This window comes from Pelodiscus sinensis, chromosome 5, assembly GCF_052426305.1.
Source record: "Pelodiscus sinensis isolate ZL-2025 chromosome 5, ASM5242630v1, whole genome shotgun sequence".
Lineage (NCBI taxonomy): Eukaryota > Metazoa > Chordata > Testudines > Trionychidae > Pelodiscus > Pelodiscus sinensis.
In genome coordinates, this window is record NC_143056.1 from 64,254,077 (window position 1) to 64,260,076 (window position 6,000).

Consider the following 6,000-nt stretch of genomic DNA (forward strand, 5'->3'; position numbering starts at 1 on the left):
GCTGTCAGTCACTACTCGCTGCGGGGTGGACGGTGCCATGGCCTGCGAGTGAGAGCGGCACGTGGCTAGCGCGTGCCCGTGCGGGCTGGGCCCCGCCTCGCGCTTCTGCCTTGCTGCAGCACGTGCCATCAACCCGCGCCCCGTGCGGGGGAAGCTCCTCGTGTTCCCCGGGTGTTGGACCCTTCGCAGGGGAAAGGAGGCGCACGCGCGCACTGGCCGCAGCCTGCAATCTGCGGGGTCGTGCTTATCTCTCCGCAGGCGTGAGTGCAAGGGGGCTGCTCCTCTGAGGCCCTGCCTAAAGTAAAGCCTGTGCATGAAGCTGTGGCCATTTGAAGCTCAAGCAGGGGCAGTAAAGGGGACTGAATTCCGCATTGCAATGTGTCAGACTTGCAGCAGGTACCTTGGCAAGGAATATGAACTGAAGATGCTTTCCTGTGTATGTCCCTGAAAAACTGCCAAGTCTGCTGCTTCTCCCAATAGCTAGCTGCTTTTTGGCCTGCCTGGCACAGGGGCCTACTGTCAAAATCCAAATCTGCTAGAGTGGTGCTGGCTTGAGCGCTCAGTGAGAAAGGGTGGTACTAAACTGCTGACATTAAAAATCATAGCTACTGAAATAATTTCTCTCAATTCTCTCAAGGTATAAATTGTCCCAAGTCAGATTCTTGGTATTCGAGACATGAATCTTCAGGGCACAGGCTTTTAATATTTGCCTGAATGTAAATAAATATTTTTAAAATTGTGCAAATGTACAATTTTTGTTATGTTATAAAGAGTTTGCATGTGGGAGAGTGGAAACATTAAAGGAGAAAAGGTGTCTAAGTAAGCCTTGATTATTTGTATAATTTCCATTACTTTTTGCAGTGGCGTTGTAGCTGTCAGTCTGAGAATATTAGAGAAGGTGAGTGAGATAATATCTTTTATTGTGGACCAACTTCTGTTGATGAGAGAGTAAGAATGATAGAAATGCTATTGTTACCTACCAAAAAGGAGGCACACAGTAACTGCCATTAGAGCTGAGGCTTTTTCAGGTTTCATCTTGTAAATGCCAATCAAAGGATTTAGATCTGGAATCCTAATTTGCTCCTAATAGCCACCATGTCCCTACAGGATTGTAGGTTTTCAACATTCTTTTCATGTTGTAAAAGAGGATAAACGAAAAGCAAATATTGGGACATAAGTGTTCTTTCTAAAACATCTATCTATCTATTAGAAATGTACATCTCTCAAGAACTCCTCCTAAATGGTAAGAGCTAGGACTACCAAATTTGATATGCAGCTTCCTCTTATCCTAACTTAAAGCTCGGTCAGCATTTGGTTGTGCAGTAAAACAGGAAGTGCTGGTAATTGAACCGTTTTCTATATAACATGGGGAGGGGGCTTAGAAAGGAGGGACACAATAATGATAGTTGCCACTGGGGGCACCAAGAGCAGAGGAGAGCTATACTGAAGATTGATCAATGGACTGGCCAGCAAAGCTGTGACATTCCATCTTGCCTGCCACCAGACCTAGTAAGAAACCCCCGCACCTCAAAGCCCCCCGCCCCGGTTCTTGGCCAGCACCAGGCCAAGGTCCATGCCAGCTGTAGGGGGAGAGAGAATGGCTAGGGCAGCGGTCCCCAACCTTTTGGGGCTGCCAGACACACGGGGACGGGGCTGCACATGCGCCACGCATTCGGGGCACAAGAATGGCTCTGGCTGGCCCTGGTTACTAGGCGGGCGCACATAAATGCCCCGGCAGGCAACATGTTGGGAACCACTGGGCTAAGGGACCTAGGGAGTAGGGTGGAAAAGGTGTTGCTGGCCAAGAGGTGATGGGGAGAAAAGGTCTGGCTTACGGCAGAGAAAGTCCTGCCAGATGGGACCTTCCACCCTGAGCCCCTCCACATCCCCTGCTCTGTCCCCCTGCTCAACCCTCCCCCCCAACCCTGACTCCTTCACGCCCCCATACCACCAGCTCCCTGCCCTGAAGGACCCAGGTAATGCTGGGTAAGTTTTCTAGTGTATATATACAATATATTTGAGAGAGTTTGTCTAACTGTCCATCCATCTGTTTAAGAACTCTTCCTAGGCACTAACAGCTGGAGCTACCACATTTCTTGCACAAGAAAGCCCGATGGTTAAAATGGTCATCAGAGCTTTCTTGCACAAGAGAGCGTCTACACTGGCACAGATGCTTCTGCACAAAAGCATCTCTCTTGTGCAAAAGCACATGCCAGTGTAGATGCTCTCTTGTGCAAAAACTCTTGCATTAAAGAGTATTTGCACAAAATCTTGCCAATGTAGATGTAGCCAATATGTCTGGGGAGCACAAAGGGAAGATGAACCTGGATCTCCCTCAGCTGTGGGACATGTACCCCTCCCCCAGCCATGCCTGCTGAAGCTGCATCAGCCATGGAGGAGTGCTTCTCACCTGGCTCTAAGTTGCTGCAGTGAAAGAGGACTGGAGTAGTCCTCCCTAGGGAAGCCTGCATACTAGGGATGTTAGATTCCATGTAATTGAATAATTATGTAACTGCCTCAAATATTATTGTTACACAATTATTTGATAGTCCCTGGGAGTAGGGCCGGCAGCCAGGGCGCTCCAAGCCCCATTCCCAGGGAGTCCCCTGCTACACCACTCTGCTGCCCTTGTATCAGAGGCAGCAGCGCAGGGTGACAGGCGGAAGCCGGTCTGTGAGGGGAGCCGGTTTAAAATCCCTATGCAGAGCATCCCACGGAGCCTCTGGGCCTGCTGCAGACAGAGGCTGCTCCACGGCTCCCCTGCATTGCTGCCTCTGATAAAAGCTGATTCCTCACTGGCTCCCACTTCTCCCTTCCCACTGGGGGGAGTGCATGTAGTTGACAGGATTAACAGATAATCATGTAGTTAACTACACCTTGCCATCTCTACTGCATAATGAACCCTTCATCCCCGCCCCACATCAGAGCAATGATTTAAATTAAGAAAAACAAAAGTTAATTGAATTAAGGACCTGAGCAATGCAGGGTAAATCACATATATAATCAGGGTCTACTCATAGGCAGGACTGCAACCTAGGTCTTGATCATTTAATTTAAGATGTCAAAAAAGGGAAAAATTCAGCTCTTACCAAAAACACTGACCAGCAAACTTACTTCTCAGCAATTAAAGTCCTCCAAGAGGCCATGCTGTTCCTAGGAATGGTAATGTTAAGAACCCCTGCTACCACTAGAGCTCTGCCAGAGAACGGTGCCTACTGGCCCACTAGGAGGATTGAGAACTGGTACTGGTCTTGAAGTAAATTGAGCTGGAGCCCCCTGCTATAGATGCACAGTCCAACTTACCAGCTAGGCAGAGAGATCACAGGCACAATTTTGATCTGACCCATTGATCTGACACTTTTCTACTGCCTGCTTCCGGCACTTGCACTTCTAGAACTCACATTGCCTGATTCTGATTACGAACATCATAGTTGTTAGCCTATGCATCTTGAGCAATTATTAATACTATATCGAGTATACTTAAGTGTTCCTACCATGAGGGATAAATAAATACCCTGTGTGGGTTCCCAGGGAAGGAAAGGAAATTCCGGAGTCTTTGGAGTGTCTCTGATGCTGCCCTATCAGAGTGCAGCTCTTCTGGCAGAGCTGTGTTTTCCAGTGGCATTGGAACTGGCAGGGCCTTCCCGCTTTTGGAAGAGCTCTGGGGCCAATACCTAAAGGAACTAGAAGAGAGTGAAAGTCGATCCTAGTTCAGGTAGAACTTGCATTGCTTATAGAAGTATATTTACGCTGCAGCTGAGTGACCTCCATCCTGGTACACAAAGCTGCTAGCTCTGCACAAGCTAGTAGGCTAAAACTAGCAATATGGACATTGCAGCATAGGCTAGCTATTTGAGTACAAACACAGAGGGTTGGGCTGTTGCCTGTGGCACAGTGTCCACACTGCTGGTTTTAGCATGCTAGCTTGAACAGAGTTAGTGTGTGTCTGTACCCAGTCTGGGAGGCATACTCCCAGTCGCACTCTGGGACTATGTCTACTCTACGTGGAAGATCCATGCTGCCACTGTCAATCTTCTAGGCTATGTCTAGACTGGCCAGTTTTTCTGGAAAATCAGCCACTTTTCCGGAAAAACTTGCCAGCTGTCTACACTGGCCACTTGAATTTCCACAAAAGCACTGACTTCCTACTGTAAGAAATCAGTGCTTCTTGCGGAAATACTATGCTGTTCCCATTCAGGCAAAAGTCCTTTTGCGCAAAACTTTTGTGCAAAAGGGACAGTGTAGACAGCTCAGATTTGTTTTCCGCAAAAAAGCCCCGATCACGAAAATGGTGATTGGGGCTTTTTTGCAGAAAAGCGCGTCTAGATTGGCACGGACGCTTTTCCGCAAAAAGTGCTTTTGCAGATTAGCGTCCGTGCCAATCTAGACGCTCTTTTCCGAAAATGCTTTTAACGGAAAACTTTTCCATTAAAAGCATTTCCGGAAAATCATGCCAGTCTAGACGTAGCCCTAGGGTTGACTTAGCAGGTCTAACTCAGACTAAGCTAACTCAGACTAAGAGGGTGCCCCCATTGGTGCCAGTACTCCTGCTCCTTATGAGTAAGAGAAGATGCTGTTGACCTTCTGCTATGTGGCCGGTGATTTAAGATATGTGATTTCAACTACATAATTAACGTAGCTGCAGTTGTGTATCTTAAGTCAACCTTTCCTTTTAGTGTAGATGTGCCATGGGACGCTTAATGCCTGATTCTGCATTCCACTGAAGCCTTTCTACTTATACCAGTGTAAAACTGAATGGACAATCAGACTCTTTCCTTTCTTTTCATTTCTAGTTCCAGTTTCTCCTGTTCTGAGGATGGGGAAAGAGATAAAGCAGCGTTTGTTTTTGGCATATAGATAGTTTGAAATAATTATGTAAGTAGCTTGGTATTGGACCTCTAGGGGCAATCTCTACCCGTTGACTTCAGTGGGTTCCCTATCTTACTTAAAAATTAGGAAGAACGGCTCTTGCGCAAGAGGGGGTTTTTGCGCAATAGGGAGCCGTCTACACAGCTCCTTTTTGCGCAAAAGCCTCTTGCGCAAAAACGGGTGCTCATTACTTATGCAAATGAAGCATGGCAATATTCCATGCCATGCTTCATTTGCATATGCTTCTCCGCAAGATGGCTACAGTATAGAGATAGCCTGGAATAGATTGAACAAAGCATGATAGCAAATAGGCAGAAGAAGAAAAAAAGGAGTCTGGTGGCACTTTCAAGACTAACAAATGTATTAAGGCATAAGCTTTTGAGAGATACAACTCACTTCCTCAGATGCTTGAAGAGAAAAAACATCTGAGGAAGTGAGTTGTGTCTCATGAAAGCTTATGCCCTAATACATTTGTTAGTCTTTAAAGTGCCACAGGACTCCCTGTTGTTTTTACTGAAACAGATTGACAGGGCTACCCCTCTAAATTCTGCAGAGAGTAATACTACACTCTATGGCTGTGTCTAGACTGGCCAGTTTTTCTGGAAAATCAGCCGCTTTCCAGAAAAACTTGCCAGCTGTCTACACTGGCCGCCTGAATTTCCGCAAAAGCACTGACTTCCTACTGTAAGAAATCAGTGCTTCTTGCAGAAATACTATTCTGCTCCCATTCAGGCAAAAGTCCCTTTTGCGCAAAGCTTTTGCACAAAGGGGCCAGTGTAGACAGCTCAGATTTGTTTTCTGCAAAAAAGCCCCGATTGCGAAAATCTAGTGCCAAGCTAGACGTTCTGTTCCGAAAATGCTTTTAACGGAAAACGTTTCCGTTAAAAGCATTTCTGGAAAATCATGCCAATCTAGACGCAGCCTAAGAGGTGGCCTAAGTAGAATAAGTGTTTTTCATCTCTGATTTATCTCATATCTTCTGTACAAGTTCTGAGGTCTGCATGGTGTGACAGATACTGGAGGCATGAAGTAGGGAAGTGTCCATAATATTTTCTGTCAGGTATAAAAAATATTTGGTACTCAATTATAAATTACTCTCAGACAAGACTTTCTGTCAAGCCTGCCAGAGTT